Source organism: Mixophyes fleayi, chromosome 5 (genome assembly GCF_038048845.1).
Source record: "Mixophyes fleayi isolate aMixFle1 chromosome 5, aMixFle1.hap1, whole genome shotgun sequence".
NCBI classification, from domain to species: domain Eukaryota; kingdom Metazoa; phylum Chordata; class Amphibia; order Anura; family Limnodynastidae; genus Mixophyes; species Mixophyes fleayi.
Genome location: NC_134406.1, coordinates 115,010,849 through 115,034,236, shown reverse-complemented (window position 1 = coordinate 115,034,236; position 23,388 = coordinate 115,010,849). Strand labels below are relative to the sequence as shown.

The window sequence follows — 23,388 nt, the reverse complement described above, 5'->3', positions numbered from 1 at the left end:
GGGAGGAGGAGGAGGAGGAGGCTGCTGCTACTGTTGCGAATATTCCTGTATGGCTGCTGAAAGTAATGCAGAATCAGAGCAGTGTTCAAAAATAATGTAGAATCAGGTAAAGTGCAATTTTTCTACTGAATTCAGATGGAAAATTTGTTTCCCCTGTATGGCTTATTAACATGTAAGGTGCTTTTCAGGCATCAATTAATATCAGAAAAGAGTCTTAAAAACAGGACACATGGGGGCATATTCAATTGTTAGTTTTCCGTGCAGCGGAAAAACTAGTACAGTTAATATGGTAATATGTAGCTGGATTTCAGCTCACGGCTCTGGAAGCTGCGAGCTGAAATCCAGCGAGTAAATTACCGTATTAACTGTCCTAGTTTTTCCGCGAGATTTTTGGCATTTCCGCCGCGAATTGAATATGTCCCATTTAGTCCATTATCCAGTTTACATGTTAGTAATTTAAATATTCCAACATTGTGAATGAGTGTTCCCAAAATCACATTCCATGTCCTATTTGTTTTTAGAGCTAACACTAAGGGGGGTATTCAATTGTTGCCGTTAACGCTCTCAAACGAGCGCTCTAAAAATATTAGCGTTAATACGGTAATTACTCGCTAAATTTCATCTCGCAGCTCCCTGAGAAATTCAGCGAGTAAACTACCGTATTAACGGTATTTACGCTCATTATAAACTGTAATATTTTTCGAGCGCTCGTTTTTTTTTGTTTTAGCACGTTAAAAGCAACAATTGAATACCCCCCTTTGGGGCACATTTATCAACACTTGCAAAATATGAAAAATAGCTTTCAATCCTTATCGCATTGATAAGGATTGAACTATTTCTCATATTTTTTGAAAAAGGCAACACAGGAAGAGCAGTTCTGAAAAACTGCTGTTCCTGTGAAGTGGAAAACATACTTACCACTGCCTCTTCGTTCCCAAAGCAGTATGCGGTCAACACGGCTCCTTTTCTCACTCCAGTGCGCATGCGCCGAGTGAAAACCTCAGGCATATGCACAAACATCTCTGCTCTCTCTCTCTGCAATTATAGTTGCCGAGAGAGAGCGGTGAGTGACAGGAAGGGATCATGTGATCCCTCCACACATGCGCTGTTCAGCTCTGGTCTTCAGAGCAGAGCTGGCAGCACTTAAACTTTTCATTTATGATAATGTATGCCAGCTTGAGCTGGCGTACATTAACATGATTGAAAGTTAATTTCATTTATTGTTAAATAGCGTTCCTGAGCACTCCCCATACACTGTTATGAGGAGTGCTCGGTAAAACGATAAGAAATGCAAAGCAGCAGATATCTATGATATCTGCTGCGATGCTACAATCATAAATAGCAATTTAGTGTTTAATCAGTTTTCGGGGATTTTACAGGGGGGGAAACCTTTGATAAATAGGCCCCTAAATGAGATATGCTTAGTAATGGACAGTGATCTTAACTGTGCTTTGGCTTTGCTGTAGTTATTTTATGTCTCCCATAGTGAATTCCAAAGTGGGTCTTGTTCCAACAATGGAGGGTGGCAAATTTACCTAATGGTTTCAGTACTTTCAAAGCAATACAATAAAGACTAGGGGGGAAGAAGGAGGCAAAATTAACAAGTGCTTGACGAGGGTTTTTGTTTTACAAAGCGTTCATATGTGAGTACTGCTTTTTTTGTCATACTGACCAAATAGTATACATAGGCCTTGTATAATTCTCTATGGTAGCAGAACATTTATATTTTTTTTACTTGACAGGTAACATGGCAGGTAAAGACCAAAATCAAAAAAATGTGTTTTGGATAATTAACTGCTATGGAGTAAATTCACATTCTAAGGGGGAGATTCAATTGGCCGCAATGTTCCTGAGACCATTGTGGCCGCACCTTATTACTGTTATTATGGTAAGAAATAACTCCACTTTTTGCTCGCTCCTCTATGCAAGCAAAAATCAACATTATTTCCGTAAAAAAAAAAAATTGTGCGAGGTGTCTCGCGGGCGTTACGGAGACACATCTCACTGATTTTTTTTTTTTCAATTGAATCTCCATCTAAAAATGTATGAGTGGAGGGTACATGCATTGTAGTTAATGATGGGTCACATTAGATATCCACAGAAAGAATGTCTCCCATGCTTTGGAGAAATGTAAAGTACCTTGGCAACAGCCATGGTTTGTAACAGGAAAACTCATTACAGAAAAGAAGTAAGAAAATCTTTTCCTGTTAGCATTTAGTGGATAATGTAATATCCTCCATTGCACTTCATTACATTCAAGAGGATGCAGACAGACATTGCATAACAAAGGTTTGCCATCCACAGCCATAATGAGCTTTTTGTAGTGACATGTTTAAGAGCTTGAAAACATAGTTGTGACCTTTCCATGAAAACTCTTGACCATCATGGTCAAAATAATGGGGTTCTTTTTATTCATTTAAAGGAAACACACTACTTTCTTAGAGTTTGGGGATAGACCCTATGGTTTATTTTGCAAATGTCTCCACTATCTGTAAACTTTTGCTATATAAACGCTCTAGTATAGTATACACAGCACTAATTTCCTTGCAACTCCTGCCATCATTAAGAGGGCGGCTGCTATGAGTCCTTGTATGGCTGGTCCCGCCACTGCGTCATCTTCTCAATATAATACAGTTGAGCAAGTAAATTGTGCCTCCCAGTTCAAACCTGATGACAACAAGTTAGTGGCAAGGGGGAGAGAGACCATCATAGACAAAGTACTTACTACATCTGATAATGGCAGGAGAGGAAAGTGCTATATACACTTTGCTAGAGGGTGCATTGAGCACATCTAACATTGAGTGAAAAAATAAACATAGCAAAACAATTTAGTCTTTCATTTTGTTCGGATAAATAATTTATATTATTGAGAGCAAAACAGATAGCTGAAACATGTAGTCACTTTGAACAAGAAAAGTTAACAGCAATTCTTAAGGTTATGGGAACAACATAAGTAAAAATAACTATAAAGATAAACTAGAGACTGCAAACTACAGCAAGGGCTAGAGATGGCAACTTTTTTTGGGGGGGATGTAGGATAATAACAGGGGTGGTGGATAAAGAATGGTTAGGGGGATCAATAACATATCTTAGTAAAACATGGAAGTGTGCTTCTGCGTTATTAAAGTAATTTTATCGTTTCAAATAAGCATTGCCCAAGCGATTGTATTGTGTTTCCGAAGCACAAGCAATTTATTTAGTAAAAGCAATTTGTTTAGCAGTTCAATAAATAAGTACAATACAGTACAATATAGCCGATACATGATACCTATTAAAGATGTTACATTAAAACAGGAAAGTATAAAAACACTGAATACATTACATCTTCCTTATAGGTTTCATTCAGGTTCAATGACTGTAGCCATGCGGTCACATTTCCAGTTTCCAAAAGAAAAAGAGAGGACAAAAGCCAGCATGCTTGTATATACTTGTCCAGCTAACACTTAGTAAGTTATTCATTGGTCCGGGGGTTAATGGCATTCCATGTTCCATGTTCCTTGCAAGTTATAGGTCAGTCCATTTGATCCTTACAGAGGGTGAGGGGAACATCCCCCACCCTATTGTTCCCATGATTTGACTCTGAATGACCAGTTCAAACTGACCCACATAAAAGTATTTAAGAGCATTAATCTCATATTGCTTGTATCTTGCGATCGCTATTCCGTCCACTCCGGGTTAATGCTGGTGAAATAAGCTTTAATATGAGACCAAACTCTTTATCTTTTAAAACACCTGAACCATAAAAATCTTTACTACAGTATTATATATAAATAAATATACAATCTAATACATTTTACTAATAAATGAATGTGGATTGGAACCTTTAATAAATATGAAATATATAAATAACCAAATGTTGTAGTGCGAGTGTGTGCGTATTTTACCGCGTGATAGCGCCATGCCCTGTGTAGCGTGGCATGCTGACAGGGAGGGCTGGCAGACTTTAGCCCGGGGGGCAAGCACACAGCACTGGCCCATAAGTAACGGCCCATCCTCAAAGGGTGGTTTTTGGTACAATATATATTTATCTATATACAAAGAGGCTATTTGTGTTGCTTAATCCATATATATATATATATATATATATATATATATATATATATATATATATATATATATATTTATTTATGCCCAAGCCCCGAGCTGGATTAAGGCTCTGGGGGGCCTGGGCACTTTAGACTGGGTAACCCCCTATGATGTAGCATGGTTATCATTTTAGAGAAAAAATACACAGGCAATACTGTGTGCACTACTGTTAGGTGCACACAGTTCTTCCTTCACGTGCAGTACACAGTGAAGCGGGACATACCTCCCAACTGTCCTAAGCGAAACTCACCCAAATTCGGGACTGTCCCACCATATTCAGGACAGTTGGCAGACTGTCCTGCTCTCTCCTACCTGTTATTGTCACTGTCACCACTTGTGGCTGCTGCTTACTTTGGCTCTGGATCCTTGGAGGTCCTATTTGGTAAAAAAAAAATAAAAAAAATGGATACATGAAACTTCAACAATCCCTGGCACTAAATCAATATATCACCCAAGTTTTATAATTAGGCCCCCCTCCTGCCCACATGCTTTAGCCACACATGTCCCCCTCTGCCCAGCACCTTTAGTCACACATGTCCCCCTCTGTCCCAGCACCTTTAGTCACACATGTCACCCTCTGTCCCAGCACCTTTAGTCACACATGTCCCCCTCTGTCCCAGCACCTTTAGTCACACATGTCCGCCTCTGTCCCAGCACCTTTAGTCACACATGTCCCCTCTCTGCCCAGCACCTTTAGTCACACATGTCCCCTCTCTGCCCAGCACCTTTAGTCACACATTTCCCCTCTCTGCCCAGCACCTTTAGTCACACATGTCCCCTCTCTGCCCAGCACCTTTGGTCACACATGTCCCCTCTCTGCCCAGCACCTTTAGTCACACATGTCCCCTCTCTGCCCAGCACCTTTGATCACACATGTCCCCTCTCTGCCCAGCACCTTTAGTCACACATGTCCCCTCTCTGCCCAGCACCTTTGGTCACACATGTCCCCTCTCTGTCCCAGCACTTTTGGTCACACATGTCCAACTCTGTCCCAGCACCTTTAGTCACACATGTCCAACTCTGTCCCAGCACCTTTAGTCACACATGTCCAACTCTGTCCCAGCACCTTTAGTCACACATGTCCAACTCTGTCCCAGCACCTTTAGTCACACATGTCCAACTCTGTCCCAGCACCTTTAGTCACACATGTCCAACTCTGTCCCAGCACCTTTAGTCACACATGTCCAACTCTGTCCCAGCACCTTTAGTCACACATGTCCAACTCTGTCCCGGTACCTTTAGTCACACATGTCCCCCTCTGTCCCGGCACCTTTAGTCACACATGTCCCCCTCTGTCCCGGCACCTTTAGTCACACATGTCCCCCTCTGTCCCGGCACCTTTAGTCACACATGCCCCCCTCTGTCCCGGCACCATTAGTCCCACATGTCCCCCTCTGTCCCGGCACCTTTAGTCCCACATGTCCCCCTCTGTCCCGGCACCTTTAGTCCCACATGTCCCCCTCTGTCCCGGCACCTTTAGTCCCACATGTCCCCCTCTGTCCCGGCACCTTTAGTCACACATGTCCCCTCTGTCCCGGCACCTTTAGTCACACATGTCCAACTCTGTCCCAGCACCTTTAGTCACACATGTCCCCCTCTGCCCAGCACCTTTAGTCACACATGTCCCCCTCTCTCCCAGCACATTTAGTCACACATGTCCCCCTCTGTCCCAGCACCTTTAGTCACACATGTACCAGTATACCCTGCAGCTTCAATCACCCCCCCCCCCTCCTACACACACTAACTCCCCCCTCCTCTTACCTTTTTGTACACGAGTGGCTCCAGGGACATAGAGAACTGCTACAGCTCTGCACAGACCATAGAGTTCCAGTAGCCCAGCCTACACTTCCTACCATGTGACCACTGCGGTCACATGACCTGATGATGTAGCTGTTACTGAGATGCGATGGAGACAGCCTGTGCGGTCTGTGCAGAGGCTGTCACATCGCAGAATACTCACTTTGGGGGCATCATCCATTCACAGAATATACAATATTCTATGAATGAATGAATGATCCAGCTGCTGTGAGTACTCTGCGATGTGACAGCCCCTGCACAGACCGCAGAGGCTGTCTCCATCGCATTATTACTGGACCACCAGGCGGCCCAAAATACTGTTATTCTGTCCGGCCCGGGTGCCATCTGCCCCCCGGGCCAGCCCGCCCCTGCATGCTGAGTGCAATCGCACGATAAAACAATATTAACCAATATACTTTTCGTTCATCCAATTATACGACTTCGACAGCGTATTCTGCAGCCACTGCAGTAAAGTTGTTTACATCAATAAATTCAACAGACCATATTTTGAGAATTCATGGCCAGGATACAAGCGGGATTTGAATGCCACAGGTTTCCAGCTAGTAAACAGTCCTGTGCCACAAGAGCCCCTTTCCCTGGCACATAAAAGCGTTTTGCTACCAAAGAACTTCATACGGCACGCTGAAAGTGCTTATGTGTGATTGGACCAGCATTCTCCAAAGTAATGTGCACTCGTCTCGCTCCTCTTTAGTCTACGCTCAATGCTTCAGTGAGACTGATCTTCCTCTCTTGCTGTTCTACATCTGCCTCCCCTCTCTGTCATGCACTGCACTGGCTCCCCCTCCGTCAGGGTCATAACTAGGGCTGTGTGAGAGGGGCAACCGCGCAGGGCGCAATGCTGAAGGGCGCAGTTTATTAATATTTTAGGTTAATTTGGTTAAAATTGAGGGCTAGGGGGTGTCAGTTTTCCGTTGTGCCCAAGTGTGACTGGATCACTATTAAATAACTGTTGGTAAAAATGTATTTAAAGCAAATAGCGCAGGGCACTTATTTATGTAATTGCACGTGCACTTATTTTGATATTGTGTATATTGTGAAATAAGAAATCGTTATTTCTGAGACCAGGGTAGAAAATTTGGTTTAAAGTTGTAACCTTTCAAAAGCAAACACCTTAATTCTGATGTATATCTGATACAATAAGTCTTTGTTTTTGAAAACCTTTTGCATATCTTGTTGCAAGATAATGCTTTGTTGTACCTGTCTTTGGAAATGCATTCATGTCTAAGGTATATGTTTGATTTCTGATAAGCATTTGTAAGTCTGTTGTGTAGTCTGGAGGATGTGTCCCCATTAAGGCTAATTAAGTCTATTTAATGTGAGTGACCAACACTTGAATGCACAACAGTGGGGCCTGTTACCTGAGTGCAGGCAGAAACAATGGAGACAGAACATCTAAAGGGGGATGTGGAAGTTAAATTGTGTTAGATGCAAAACTAGATTACATCCTGAGATCTGATGGAAATCAAGTTGATATGGAAGTTCAATTATTAAATGCAAAATTAGATTACATCCTGAGATCTGAGGCAATATTTTAGACGGGTTGGAGCCAGCTAGGTCCAAGGGTGTCACGGGCACTAGGAGTTGCTTACCCGAGTCTCACGAGATGGAACTCTGCTAGAGAGGCGGCGTTATGGCACGCACCTCAAAGCAGGCAGGTGTATGATTGGAGCGACACAACAGCAGGAGAGTAGAGATAGTCTGAGGAAGTCAGCGACTTGCAGCTATGGTTAGAGGAAAGTCAGCGACTTGGAGCAGTAAACTGGAGGCTGAAGATAATGTAGACACGAGGAGTGGACGTGGATAGGTGATGGTAGGTAGAGGAGGAGTCAGTGGTCTGCGTACAGCAAGTTGTACCACTGTAGTGATGGGAAGAATAGTACTGGTGCAGGTAGGTAGCAGGGTAGTCGGTGGTCTGCGTGCAGGAAGTTGTACCACCGCTATGGTGAGGAGTCTGGTCCAGGTGTAGGTAGGTAATAGGAGAGTCAGTGGTCTGCGTATAGCAAGTTGTACCACCGCTGTGATAGGAGGACTTGTCCAGGTGCGGGTAGGTAGCAGGGAAGTCAGTGGTCTGCGTGCAGCAAGTTGTACCACTGCTGTGAGAAGGAATGAGGACTTGTCCAGGTGCAGGAGAGTGAAGTTGAAAGGCAAACTGTGGCTGTATGGAAACAGCGCGAGTAGAGCAATGTCTTGTGAGGCAGAGATGGAAGGCACAATGAATAGTCTGTATGGAGAAGATGCCTTGCAGTGAGGAGAAGCTGGTCACAGCAGATATGCACAATAACGCTAAGTAGTAGCGTGAGGAGATATCGTAGCTTGAGTGAAAGCTTGTCCTAAATGAAGCAATGCAGTAACACAGTCTATATGGGTACTTGTACCCTGTGCAGCAAACAACAATGGATACAACTGGTATGCGAGCAAAAGGCAATAGTCAGTAGAGCATACCCAGTTGTGTAGATCCGGAATCAGCTAAGAAGTGAAGCGTTGTAGCGGTATGGAAACCGCCGCTGAGTTGAGCAGGGAGCAGCGTGGTAGCTGAAGCACGAGTAGAGCTGGAAGCAGTTTGGAAACTGTACACACGAGTAGAGCTGGAAGCAGTTTGGAAACTGCACACAGGAGTAGAGCTGGAAGCAGTTTGGAAACTGCACACAGGAGTAGAGCTGGAAGCAGCTTGGAAACTGCACACAGGAGTAGAGCTGGAAGCAGTTTGGAAACTGCACACAGGAGTAGAGCTGGAAGCAGTTTGGAAACTGCACACAGGAGTAGAGCTGGAAGCAGTTTGGAAACTGCACACAGGAGTAGAGCTGGAAGCAGTTTGGAAACTGCACACAGGAGTAGAGCTGGAAGCAGTTTGGAAACTGCACACAGGAGTAGAGCTGGAAGCAGTTTGGAAACTGCACACAGGAGTAGAGCTGGAAGCAGTTTGGAAACTGCACACAGGAGTAGAGCTGGAAGCAGTTTGGAAACTGCACACAGGAGTAGAGCTGGAAGCAGCTTGGAAACTGCACACAGGAGTAGAGCTGGAAGCAGTTTGGAAACTGCACACAGGAGTAGAGCTGGAAGCAGTTTGGAAACTGCACACAGGAGTAGAGCTGGAAGCAGTTTGGAAACTGCACACAGGAGTAGAGCTGGAAGCAGTTTGGAAACTGCACACAGGAGTAGAGCTGGAAGCAGCTTGGAAACTGCACACAGGAGTAGAGCTGGAAGCAGCTTGGAAACTGCACACAGGAGTAGAGCTGGAAGCAGTTTGGAAACTGCACACAGGAGTAGAGCTGGAAGCAGTTTGGAAACTGCACACAGGAGTAGAGCTGGAAGCAGTTTGGAAACTGCACACAGGAGTAGAGCTGGAAGCAGTTTGGAAACTGCACACACCTATAGAAGTTCACTGGGAGTGAGACTTCAAGATCAGGCAACTACCTAAGGCTGCAGGTGCCTTAAGTAGGGAGGGGTGATTGATCCATCAATCACATTAGTGGTCAGGTGTAGTTGTTAAAGGGACCTGCGCATGCCCAGTGCGACAGGATGGCGGACGGCCGCGGTTCCACACAGGTGTGAGCGGGAAAGATGGAGAACCACGTACCAGAGTGGAGGCACTCACACTCCGGTGAGTGACAGTACCCCCCCTTTTAAAGGTGGGCACAGAACACCTGGAACCGGGTTTGCCCGGAAATTTTTGGTAGAATTTTTTAAGCAGGGCTGGCGCGTTGAGGTCCTCAGCGCGAATCCAGGAGCTGTCACTCACCAGACTGTGAGTGCTTCTTCCCGTGTGTTTAGGAACCGTGGCCGTCCACCATCCTGAGGGTCTGCGCATGCGCAGCCCTTTCAAACCTTCAGTACCTGTTCCTTTTAGTTAATTGGCTGATCAGGCAACACTCCCTATTTAAAGCACCTGAGTTCCATACCTCGTGGCCTGATCTTGGAGTCTCATTCCCCATGAGCCTCTGAAGGTGTTCCTGTGTTTCCTCGTGTATTCAGCTCTGCTGATTCCTGTGGTTTCCAGACCACTTCAACTCTCCTGTGGTTTCCAGATCACTTCAACTCTCCTGTGTTTCATCGTGACTGTATTAGCTGATTCCTATCCGCTGCCTCCGTGCACTACAGTCTTCAGCTCACTTCAACTCTCCTGTGTTTCATCGTGACTGTATTAGCTGATTCCTATCCGCTGCCTCCGTGCACTACAGTTATCTACTCACTTCAACTCTCCTGTGTTTCATCGTGACTGTATTAGCTGATTCCTATCCGCTGCCTCCGTGCACTACAGTTATCTACTCACTTCAACTCTCCTGTGTTTCATCGTGACTGTATTAGCTGATTCCTATCCGCTGCCTCCGTGCACTACAGTTATCAACTCACTTCAACTCTCCCGTGTTTCATCGAGACTGCACCAGCTGATTCCTATCTGCTGCCCTCCGTGTACCTGCAGTGTCCTGCTTGCTGCTACCTCTCAGTTCTACTCGTGTCTGCAGCAGCTGATCCGCTCTCCGTGCTTCTACAGTGTTCCTGCCGGTGTCTACTCGCCAGTCTGCATCGGATCTATGCCTCGCTGCTTTCATCTCGTCTAGACCAACTCCACTCTTCAGGGTTCTCCAGGAGTCCAGTTCTACATACTACTGCTTCCTGAGTATTTGTTTCCATCCCTGCTGGTCTACCTACCTGTGCGCTGCACCTACTTGATTACCGCTTCCACCCTCCTGGGACTTCGCATCCTGTCGGCCTCCAGCCGTTCAGGTATCTCTGCACTCCTGTCTGACAGCCTGCTCCTGAACCACGGTATGCATACTTCTCATTGACTGTGCTGGTGTATTGTTTATCTGGCTGGACTGAGTTGTTCTCCTCTGGAGTTTACTATCCGCTGAGACTATTGCCATCATTGACTGTGTTATCTTTTGCCCGGATAGTTCCTGTGACTTTGTATTATTGTGCAGTGCTGTTCAGTCATTACTATATTGTGCATATCATCGTGGGATCAAGTTCAGTGTGCCCGTGTATACTCTGTATTGCATTCTCTCCCCGTGCTCCTCCTCACATATATATTCAGTGGTACAACTTGCTAGAGGCAGACCACTGACTTCCCGGATACCTCCACCTGGATTCCATTCCTTCACCTAGACAGCGGTACAACTTGCTAATCGCAGACCGCTGACTCTCATCACCTCCTCGTTGTTTCTGGACATTCCTCTTCACTATAGCAGTGGTACAACTTGCTACCGCAGACCACTGACTACCCTCACGTTTCCTTGTCCATTCAGTTCCTCGTGTACTACTACCTATATATTACCAGTGCTGCTAGTCATAGACTTTCCCTGAGCATTCTCTACCATCTGCTGTCTCCTGTTCCGTGATCACCCCGCTACCAGAGTACCATATTACCATCTATACTGCTCTGGTAAGTCCATCACCTGGTGATCCCTGGGTAAAGACTCCTAGTGCCCGTGACAGGAGCGTTCTTCTGGACCGAAGCCCTTCCAATGAACGAGGAATCGGAGAGTTCCTCGCAAAATTTTAGCATCCAGGATCTGAGAGATCTCGAACTCCTCTTCTTGATGAATCTGTACTGGTTTAGGTACAGAAGGAGGAGCAGAAAAACGATTGATAACAAGAGGTTTGAGCAGAGAGACATGGAAGGCATTGGAGATCCGGAGGTTCTTTGGTAATAGTAGCTTGAAGCATACTGGATTTATGACTTGAGTGATCTTGTATGGTCCGATGAAGCGTGGCGCAAACTTCATGGACGAAACCTTCAAGCGGATGTTTTTTGTAGAAAGCCATACACGGTTTCCAAGCTTGAGTGGTGGAATGGCTCGTCTCTTTTTATCTGCGAAGAATTTGTATCTGGCTGATGCTTTCCTCAGGGATGACCTCACCTGAGTCCAGATGGTTTTAAAGTTTTGACAAAGTCTCTCCACCGCAGGGACTTGGGTGGGAGGGAGGGCAGGAAACTCTGGGAGAGACGGATGGTGACCGTAAACCACGAAAAAAGGAGTTTTTGTTGAAGACTCATGGTACATGTTATTGTGGGCAAACTCAGCCCACGGGAGTTAATCTACCCAATTATCTTGATTGGCTGAGGAAAATATTCTTATGAAGGTCTCGAGATCTTGATTGACCCTTTCGGTCTGTCCGTTTGATTGGGGATGGTAAGACGATGATAGAGACAGTCGGATACCCAAGTTCTTACAAAGGGCTCGCCAGAATCTGGAGACGAACTGCACTCCTCTATCGGACACAATCTCGGACGGACAGCCGTGAATTCGAAAAATCTCTTTAATAAAATGGTCAGCCAAGGTAGAAGAAGATGGTAATCCGGTGAGAGGGACGAAGTGAACCATCTTGGAGAATCTATCCACCACTACCCAGATGGTATTACATCTCTTGCTAAGAGGAAGTTCGGTGACAAAGTCCATACTTATGTGGGTCCAAGGTTTGGTAGGGATAGGTAGTGGTTGAAACAATCCCGCTGGTGTTCTGCGGGAAGACTTAAATTGAGAGCAGATCTCACAAGCGGCCACAAATTCTCTGACATCCTTTCTGATAGAAGGCCACCAATAACTCCGGGAAAGGATCTCAAAAGTCTTTCGTTCACCAGAATGTCCAGAGAAGCGTGAAGAATGGTACCATGACAATATTCTCTTGCGTAGAGATGGCGGAACAAGAGTTCTTCCAAACGGTAGCACATTGGTGGACGAAGTGGCCAAAGTCACACATTTGGGATTCAGTATAGAATGATCGGAAGAATCCAAGATGTCAGAAGGAGGAGCAAATGCCCGGGATAAAGCATCTACTTTCCTGTTCTTTGCAGCAGGTTTGAACGTTATAATGAGTTCGAAGCGAGAAAAGAAAAGTGACCACCTCGCCTGTCGAGGGTTTAGACATTGGGCCGTTTGTAAATAGAGGAGATTTTTGTGGTCGGTGAAGATGGTTACCGGATAATGAGCCCCCTCCAGTAGATATCTCCACTCCTCCAATGCGACTTTTATTGCCAACAGTTCTTTGTCACCGATGGTGTAGTTCTTTTCCGCGGGTAGAAGACCCCGGGAGTAGAAGGCACAAGGATGGAATTTCTGTTGCTCAGATCTTTGGGAAAGAATAGCTCCTAGTCCGACATTGGAGGTGTCCACCTCGAGAAAGAAGGGAAGGTTTACGTCAGGCTGCCGAAGAACAGGGGCGGTAGAAAATGCTTCTTTAAGGCTTTGGAAAGCGTGAAGGGCCTCGGAGGACCAGTGTTTAGTATTGGCGCCCTTCTTGTCAGGGCCACAATAGGAGAAGCAATAGATGAGAAGTTCAGGATAAAACGTCTGTAATAATTCGCAAACCCCAGGAAGCGTTGTATAGCCCTGAGGGTAGTTGGCTGGGGCCAAAGTAGAACGGCATTAACTTTTTGTCTGGGTCCATCTCCAAACCTACTCCGGACACAATGTATCCCAAGAATGGAATTTGGGATAATTCGAAGGAGCATTTTTCTAATTTGCAGAATAGGAGGTTCTTCCGCAGTCTGGAGAGAACTTCTGCCACATGTTGATGGTGGGAGACAAGATCTTGAGAGAAGATTAAAATGTCGTCCAGATAGACTACAACGCACACGTATAATAGGTCCCGGAAGATCTCGTTCACGAATCCTTGGAAGACAGCTGGGGCATTAGACAGTCCAAAGGGCATAACTAGGTATTCGTAATGCCCATCCCTGGTGTTTAATGCTGTCTTCCATTCGTCGCCTGACTTGATCCGGATTAGGTGTTAAGCGCCACGGAGATCAAGTTTAGTAAAAATCCGAGCACCTTTTATACGATCAAAGAGTTCGGTGATAAGAGGAATCGGGTACCGATTTTTTACGGTTATGGCATTGAGCCCCCGATAATCAATGCAGGGTCTTAAGATCCCATCTTTCTTTTTCACAAAAAAGAAGCCCGCTCCAGCGGGAGAGCTGGAAGGTCGAATGAATCCGCGATGAAGGTTGTCCTTGATATACTCTGACATAGCCTGTGTCTCTGGTAGCGAGAGAGGGTATACACAGCCCCTAGGAAGGTTTTTGCCAGGTAGTAAATCTATGGGACAATCCCATGCCCGATGAGGTGGCAGGCGTTCAGATTGCGCCTTATCGAACACGTCAGCGAACGGGGCATACTGTGGAGGAAGACCTGGAGGACCAGGTGTTATAGATGATCTGTTGATTTTGAGTGGTACCACTTGGGTTAGGCATCTATGATGACAATCGGGGCCCCAGGATGTGACTTGGGGAGTACTCCAATCAACTTGTGGTGAATGAAGCTGAAGCCATGGAAGGCCAAGAACGATGGGACTAGTAGTAGCAGGAAGGACCAGCAAAGAGATTTTCTCTCGGTGTAAGGCTCCAATTTGAAGGGTCAAAGGAGTCGTACAGTGGGTGATAAGTCCATTAATGATGAGAGAGCCGTCTATAGCGGTGACCGCTATGGCGGTTTTTAACGGGGCCACTGGTAGGGACCACTGGTTAACAAGAGCACTGGAGATAAAGTTGCCGGCAGTGCCGGAATCCAAAAGTGCTTGAGAGATAAAAGATTTGGTGGCTGAGAAGATGGTAACATCAAATGCACACACTTTGGAATCCATAGAAGATGGAGAGGAGTCAGGGACCCTAACCTTACCTCTCCAGAACTGGTTAGAGCCTGGCATTTCCCAACTTCTTAGGACATGAGTTCAGGCTGTGAGTAGGGTCAGCACAATAGATGCAGAGTCTATTTTGTATTCGTCGATCCCTCTCTCTAGATGTTAACTTAGAACGTCCTACCTCCATGGGTTCCACTGGAGGGGGAAGATGACGAACTTGAGGTGATGGGCGAGTGAACCCCTTAGAGGTGCTTGTTCTTTCAGACTCCCTCTCACGGAATCTCATGTCTACCCTATGACATAGGGAAATTAGATCGTCCAAGGAGGAGGGTAACTCTTGTGTGGTCAGTGCGTCTTTGATCTTATCCGTCAGACCCTGCCAGAAGGCAGCTATCAGGGCCTCGGTGTTCCACTGTAGTTCAGAGGCGAGTATCCGAAACTAAATGACGTACTGGGCCACAGAGTGTGATCCTTGGCGTAGTCGGAGAATGCTGGAAGCCGCAGAGACAACGCGGCCAGGTTCATCGAAAATTTTGATGAACGTGGAAATGAAGAGTGCACTATCCGACAATAGGGGGTCATTTCTCTCCCACAGAGGGGAAGCCCACGCAAGAGCCTGTCCAGAAAACAGAGAAATGAGGTAGGCAATCTTGGCACGGTGAGTGGCAAAATGGTGAGGTTGAAGCTCGAAATGGAGAGAGCACTGATTCAAAAAACCTCTACACGTCTTGGAATCTCCATCATATTTTGAGGGAGTAGGCAGGTGTAGCGTGGAAGCAGTAGACACCTGGGATGGCACTGGGGAAGGAGAAGGCGCTTGAGGTTCAACAGTTGCTGAAACATTTTGTAGAGGAACTCCTCGGGTGGCCAGAGTCTGGAAACACTGGAACAGATGTTGCTGCCGAACATCCTGTTGTTCTACCCAAGTGATCAGATGCTGCAGCATCTCCTTAGCTGTTGGTTCCAATCCTGGGTCTGTCATGGCCTGATCTTACTGTCACGGGCACTAGGAGTTGCTTACCCGAGTCTCACCAGATGGAACTCTGCTAGAGCGGCAGCGTTATGGCACGCACCTCAAAGCAGGCAGGTGAATGATTGGAGTGACACAACAGCAGGAGAGTAGAGATAGTCTGAGGAAGTCAGCGACTTGCAGCTATGGTTAGAGGAAAGTCAGCGACTTGGAGCAGTAAACTGGAGGCTGAAGATAATGTAGACACGAGGAGTGGACGTGGATAGGTGATGGTAGGTAGAGGAGGAGTCGGTGGTCTGCGTACAGCAAGTTGTACCACTGTAGTGATGGGAAGAATAGTACTGGTGCAGGTAGGTAGCAGGGTAGTCGGTGGTCTGCGTTCAGCAAGTTGTACCACCGCTATGGTGAGGAGTCTGGTCCAGGTGTAGGTAGGTAATAGGAGAGTCAGTGGTCTGCGTATAGCAAGTTGTACCACCGATGTGATAGGAGGACTTGTCCAGGTGCGGGTAGGTAGCAGGGAAGTCAGTGGTCTGCGTGCAGCAAGTTGTACCACTGCTGTGAGAAGGAATGAGGACTTGTCCAGGTGCAGGAGAGTGAAGTTGAAAGGCAAACTGTATGGAAACAGCGCGAGTAGAGCAATGTCTTGTGAGGCAGAGATGGAAGGCACAATGAATAGTCTGTATGGAGAAGATGCCTTGCAGTGAGGAGAAGCTGGTCACAGCAGATATGCACAATAACGCTAAGTAGTAGCGTGAGGAGATATCGTAGCTTGAGTGAAAGCTTGTCCTAAATGAAGCAATGCAGTAACACAGTCTATATGGGTACTTGTACCCTGTGCAGCAAACAACAATGGATACAACTGGTATGCGAGCAATAGGCAATAGTCAATAGTCAGTAGAGCATACCCAGTTGTGTAGATCCGGAATCAGCTAAGAAGTGAAGCATTGTAGCGGTATGGGAACCGCCGCTGAGTTGAGCAGGGTGCAGCATGGAAGCTGAAGCACGAGTAGAGCTGGAAGCAGTTTGGAAACTGCACACAGGAGTAGAGCTGGAAGCAGTTTGGAAACTGCACACAGGAGTACAGCTGGAAGCAGTTTGGAAACTGCACACAGGAGTACAGCTGGAAGCAGTTTGGAAACTGCACACAGGAGTAGAGCTGGAAGCAGCTTGGAAACTGCACACAGGAGTAGAGCTGGAAGCAGTTTGGAAACTGCACACAGGAGTAGAGCTGGAAGCAGTTTGGAAACTGCACACAGGAGTAGAGCTGGAAGCAGCTTGGAAACTGCTCACAGGAGTAGAGCTGGAAGCAGTTTGGAAACTGCACACACCTATAGAAGTTCATTGGGAGTGAGACTTCAAGATCAGGCAACTACCTAAGGCTGCAGGTGCCTTAAGTAGGGAGGGGTGATTGATGGATCAACATTAGTGGTCAGGTGTAGTTGTTAAAGGGACCTGCGCATGCCCAGTGCGACAGGATGGCGGACGGCCGCGGTTCCACACAGGTGTGAGCGGTAAAGATGGAGAACCACGTACCAGAGTGAAGGCACTCACACTCCGGTGAGTGACAAAGGGGCTGGCTTACCTCTGCTAGGAGTTATGTCAGAACTTTATAAAAGGTCAGCTGTGTGAGCATATGTTCCCATAACTTTTGTTTCATTAACAGTGGCCTAGTGGCTAGCACTTCTGCCTCACAGCACTGGGGTCATGAGTTCGATTCCCGACCATGGCCTTATCTGTATGGAGTTTGTATGTTCTCCCTGTGTTTGCGTGGGTTTCCTCCGGTTGCTCCGGTTTCCTCCCACACTCAAAAAACATACTGGTAGGTTGGTTGACTGCTTTCAAAATTGACCCTAGTCTCTCCCTCTCTGTCTGTCTATCTGTGTCTGTGTGTGAGTGTGTGTCTATATTAGGGAAGTTAGACTGTAAGCTCCAATGGGGCAGGGACTGATGTGAATGAGTTTTCTGTACAGCGCTGCGGAATTAGTGGCACTATATAAATAAATGATGATGATGATGATGAGCATGTAAAGTATTCTTCTGATTTTCATCTGAAATAATCACCCTGGTACCTTCAACTAGGGTGAGAGCAAATAAACATCTTGCTTCAAGACCTGCTTTAAAATATCTTCAATATTGCTATATTACTGTGATCTACAGATTAGACCCAAAATCTAATCCGTTCTCCGGCTGTCTGAGGTTTGGACCCAAGCTTTCCAGTACCACCGCTCTGCCTGCTACCCATGCAGCCCTGGTTAGTGTGATAGGCCAGGGGGATCCATCCACAGCAACCCTGATCTACAGCCCGGGTACACCAGAAACAAGGTACACTAGCAGCGTAGTTACCCAGAAGAAACGTGGCTCTGAGTGCCATAGAAGGAGCTTAGTGGTGGCAGCATTGTAAGCCCCTCCTACTGCGGGAAGAGGGCGCATTTGGGATAACGAAAGGGAACAGTGGCAAAGTAAGCCCAGCCAGTTCCCAGCAACAATAGACAGGGTGGCATAGGCGGTCCATCCTGTCTACCAAGGCACTAAAATTTTAAGTTATGGCTCTGCCCTGCGTTACAGAATCTTCTTCAAACTCCTCACCCTGACCTACAAAGCCCTCGCCAACTCCACTGCTTCTTGCGTCTCCAACCTCATTTCCATTCATTCTCCCTCTCACTCCCGCATTCAAGATTTCTCCTGTGCTGACTCCCTACTCTGGTATGATCTTCCTCATTTTTTCAGGCTATCTCCTAGCCTGCAAACCTTCAAATGTTCCCTTAAAACCCATATGTTCAGGAAAGCCTACCCTTCCTTTTTTGAAAACTATCCCCTGCCCTACACAACCCACCTCTTTATGATCCTTCTTCACTAATCATAGTAAACCTCAACCTTTGTCTTCCTCAGTTCCTCATACCACACGTTCTTGTTCATCTCCCCCTTCAAATTTCTAGTTCATTCACCTGGACTCCACACTTTGTGTTTCTTGTTAGTCTGCCATTTCCCTCTAGATTATTAGCTCTCACGAGCAGGACCCTCTTATCCTCGTTTCCTCCTCCTTCTGCTACCTTTGCCTTCAGCACCCTAACCTCATTTTTGTACCTCAACACTAGGGGCCCGATTCGTCAAGGTACGCAAACGCATACGCATCTGCGAATTTGTTCTGCGCACGCGCGAAACGGCACTTGAGATGCGTAAAACGCCACTTAAGAGACGCAAAACGGCAGTTACGCTACGCAATCACGGCAGATACTACTCTCAAAGTCAACGTAATCTCAAAGGACAACGCAAATAGATTTGAGATGGCTGCTGACCACTTGAGAACAAAGGGGTGGGAATGGGCGGAGAGTAGGCGCGGACTGGGCGAAGATGAGACACCATTTGAGTAAAGTATGCGTTATGCATTTTCACTTGAGAACAGTAGGCGTTCCCTCTTTCCAGTTGAGTGAAACTGACGTCACTCCTGTCTCAAATCTTTCCCAAAAGTTAATAACGGCCAGGGTCATGTTTGAATCCCAAAAACCTAGCGCAAACAACTGTTAAAAGCCTTTAGAAGCATACTCTGCGTATGAAAAAAAAATAAAAAATTATGTTAAACATACACACGTATTAATATTAGGATTTTAATAAAAAAAAAAAAAAATTTTTTTTTAATTATAGTGCACTAGGCTGCTTGCTGCCTCTTCAGTAAAGAGGCCTGGCTTTTATGGGCCCTCTACACTGCAGTTTGGTATGCTAGGCAGATATATTTTCTACTATCACTCCCTATCCATTCCGGCTGCAAAATGGAGTGCACACTCTTTCCCCATTCATTAAAGTTTCCAAAATGGAGTGCACACTCCATTCCACATTCATTGTGGCTTCCGGAATGGAGTGCACACTCCATTCCACATTCATTGTGGCTTCCGGAATGGAGTGCACACTCCATTCCATTCATGACAGTTTCCAAAATGGAGTGCACACTCCATTCCACATTCATTGTGGCTTACGGAATGGAGTGCACACTCCATTCCACATTCATTGTGACTTCCGGGATCGAGTGCACACTCAATTCCACATTCATGACAGTTTCCAAAATGGAGTGCACACTCCATTCCACATTCATGACAGTTTCCAAAATGGAGTGCACACTCCATTCCACATTCATGACAGTTTCCAAAATAGAGTGCACACTCCATTCCACATTCATGTCGGCTGCTGGAATCGAGTGCAAAGTGCATGGCTAATTTGATAAATTGTGTTAAACTGTTAGGCAAACATTCTGCTTTATCATAAATATTGATTACAAATCTCTTTTGATTCTCAGCAACTAACAATTAACATTAGTCTCAATATGCAACATGGATGATTTGACACTTGTTGATGGTGGCTTTTCAATATATTTAAAAATAAATACACATAGAATAACTGTACACTTTTTCAAGGAATTTACACCCATTTTATTAGCTATTGTAAATGAAGTGTTTGATTACCACAGGCTAAGTTTTATCACAAACACAAATATTGTAAGGAAATATCCTTAATCCCTAATTAAGGATCCCTAAGACACAAGTGAATTAGTGAGGTCTTGAACACATGTTTGCAAGCTTCAAAGGTGCCTTGGCTATCTGCTACGCCACTGTACAAGTAGTGATGAGAACAGAATAGAATAACAATGAAAGATGAGCATCTTTTAGGGACAACAACTTATTATATACGTAAGGTATATAATAAGTTGGGTGTCCTTAAAAGATGTTTAAAACTCCAAATATTTTCACATATTATACATGGTAGGAACTGGTATATGGTGAGTTAAAATGTATGCATATGGAATTATATCCATGTTCATTAATACAAATCAAAAGTATAATAATATTGCTACCATTTTTGTGTTCTCTTTTTCTACTTCTGAGAGTATAGATTTACTATGTCTTTGCAATAAAGTCTTTTGCTACAACTCCTTTCATCTCTTGTAAGTGATCACAATGTTCAACATGACAGATAGGCAGATTAAACATCAAACCATATACAAAAGCACTCTTACATAAATCACAGAGTAGAGTAAATGCGCTCAAACATTGACATAAACAAAGGTAAGCCACATACACGCATGAATCGGGGGTCAAACTCATTACCTTATCATTGCAAGGTTAGTTCTTTATCCACTAAGGTATACTTCAGATAGAAAAACACACACCAAACTGCACATTAACTTTTTCGGCCAGCTGAATCGCTGTCTTAGGTCTGTCAAATCTGGCCGGTTGCATTTATTGTTAACGGAATGACGGATAAGGCGCTATAAAAACCATAACCCTACATACACACACATAAAATAAAAAAATGCTTGTCAAACGCATCAGGACCTTGAAAGACTTGACCATGTTAAGAATTGAGGGAGAATAAAAAAATAGAAAAAAATTGTGTGTCTTGCGCTATGTTACAAGCATTTGCGTATTTTTATTCCTATTATACTTTACTGAGTATGCTTAATGGAGCCTCGGAAATGGCTCTGTGCTTATGGTTGACCTGTGGGCTCGAACTCCTGCACTTAGTACTGGTGGGTGGAATCCATAACCACTACACTATAGTGTCACACATTAAGTTTACACATGTTAATTCAATACATGTAAATGATTTTTAGGGAATATGATTATAGCCCAATCAATTTATTCTTTATTATTGGCACAGTAATAAAAGCTTAGCGCATTATTGACATCTGTAATAATAGTTTAAAAATCGACTCACCGTACAATGAAGAACCTTAGGTTACATGCCAGCATGACTTTTAGTCAAAAACAAAATTGTTTCATTGGTACGCAGCTGTCAGCTCTTAATGATTTCTTTTTACCATACTCTCCGGCGTGCACACTGGCATTTAATTACCTAATTAGAGTGGTAGTTAAAAATACCTTGCTACCACTTCTGTGTTGTTGTGAGTTTGACAAATCAGGGTAAGTAGACTGTAGATGGGCAAATGTTTTTTTAATCAGATGTTTATTGCTGTACCTTGCTCAGTACTCTGTATGTTTAAAGTTGTAACTTTAAAGTATGTTTAAAGATGTGTGTGTGTTGGTGAGCAAGAAATCTCTGTTGCTGCAGAAAGGGCTTAATGTACTGTGCTGGTGGTTTTTATGTTGAATGTTAGTGCAAAAGTGTTTGGTTAGCTGTGGAGTTTTAATATTTAGTCCACTGTGTATACTTAGAGGCGGAACTGCATACAGTTCTCTAGAATGTAGTGAAATGTTTCAATATTATCCCTAGTTTTTATTTTATTTATTTTTTCTTTCTTGTTTACCCTCCCCCACAGCTATTTGGGTCTGCTGGGATTTTGACTAATCTTGTTGTGTGCCATTTTAAGACGATCTTGTGTGTGTGGTAAGTATAAAACAAATATAGTTTCTTGCATACCCCTTTGTTACAACACCTTGCAGTAATAATGGCCATGGTTTTTGGAATAATTTTCTTGTGCTATAATTTTTTTTTTAAGTGGTGTTTTTTGCCCCTACCTTAAACACATTAGCACTCTGTGTTAAGTGTTTCACTCCCTTCACATTTCTATGGCACATAAAGGTCAATATAACTAATCTGATTTGTGAAAGGGTCTATGGCGATGGTAAGTATCACGTTTGCAAGCACTTTGGTGGTGGTTCTATATGACTATATGGTGTTTGGTTATGTAAATTGTTTTTTTTCAAACTCGCCTTAAACATTACTTTCATCTTCTTATGGAGTGGGGCACCAGGGGTCATGGATGAGGTTGCTGGGGTGGAGGAGGAGGAAGATCAAGTCCCCCCCTCGTGAAGCAGTGCGTGGCTGAAACTTCAGGAGCTATGTTGTCTATCAGTATTTTTGAGGTAATAATTTTTGATGCACTTTTTAACCCTTAGCATTTCAAAGCTGTGTGTTAAAATCAGCGGCAAGCTTATTCAAGGACAGATGATCTAAGGTATGTTAAGTTCAAATGGCAATATGAATCTACATGGACTGGTGTGATAGAGAAATGTATAAAATGTGGGAAAAATTGTATTTCCAAGCGTTGCTACCTTTTTGTAACCTTTACAATGTGTGTAGAAAGTATAGATTCATGTCTGTAGGTTTTGCCTCAATGTCTTTAGCTAAATGCACCTTAGTGTGTTAGATTTAATTTACAGGCTTTTTTTTTGGGTTGTACAAACAAATTGTTTAATGTTTCATACACTTTGGCCAGTCCAGACTTTGCACACCTGATGCTTGTATTTGCTAAGTCTCAAAAGGCATTAATGCTGTAGTATGTAGATGTCCCCTACTGTCATAATGTGTTTGCTAAATTGTGACCATGTAAATGTGGCCTAACTCTGGTTATTTATCCATGTGAGGTTTATAGGTAATTGTTTGGCACATATAGTGTGTTGTAGTGGTAATTTTTCTAACTGTTTTTTAATTTTCTTATATCTACAGCCTGTATATAACACCTGGAGTGGTGGTCTTTGTGGAATTTAACTTTTTAAATTGTTTGCTTTTTGGAGTGGTGCAATTCGTGTCTCACTATACATGTTGAAGTATTTCTCCAGAGCTCCAAGGCTGCTTATGTCTCTCTTCAGTCTGGCCAAATTGGCATCTCTTCATCCAAGGATCTTTGCCACACACAGACCATTAACTTCTTTGCTATGTTTTTGTTCGGCCGTTTGGATTCATATATGTAATAAATATATCTTATCCTGCAAATGACTCTGCAATCAGTTGTCATGCCATTTTGTACCATTACTATAGTGCTGTGATTTCTCTTTGCATACACACACATTCTTGTGAATTGCTTTCCTAACTATTGTGTAACAGGTATACTTAGAAAATATAATATTATTATGTGTGGTTCTTTTGTCCTTTGCCACAGACACACCATAGGCTACAAACACACTCTATGCTGTTTATGTTCAGTTATAGGAAATGAGTTTAGTTTGGAGGTTTGTATGTGTGTTTGGTTGCTTAGTAGGTAA

The 23,388-nt window shown here is 44.5% G+C and overlaps 1 long non-coding RNA gene across 4 annotated transcripts; it reads left to right on the top strand.

Annotated features, from left to right (window-relative positions):
* Positions 1–3: 3 nt before the first annotated feature.
* Positions 4–23,119, top strand: LOC142158611 (uncharacterized). Of its 4 annotated transcripts, XR_012692815.1 has the most exons (5): positions 4–106; positions 3,336–3,446; positions 21,723–21,794; positions 22,147–22,269; positions 22,853–23,119. It is a non-coding gene; the product is annotated as an uncharacterized LOC142158611 (long non-coding RNA). The 4 variants fall into 4 exon arrangements; XR_012692814.1 differs by lacking the exon at positions 3,336–3,446 and having other exon boundaries at positions 21,723–21,790; XR_012692813.1 differs by lacking the exon at positions 3,336–3,446.
* The last annotated feature ends 269 nt before the right edge of the window (positions 23,120–23,388 follow it).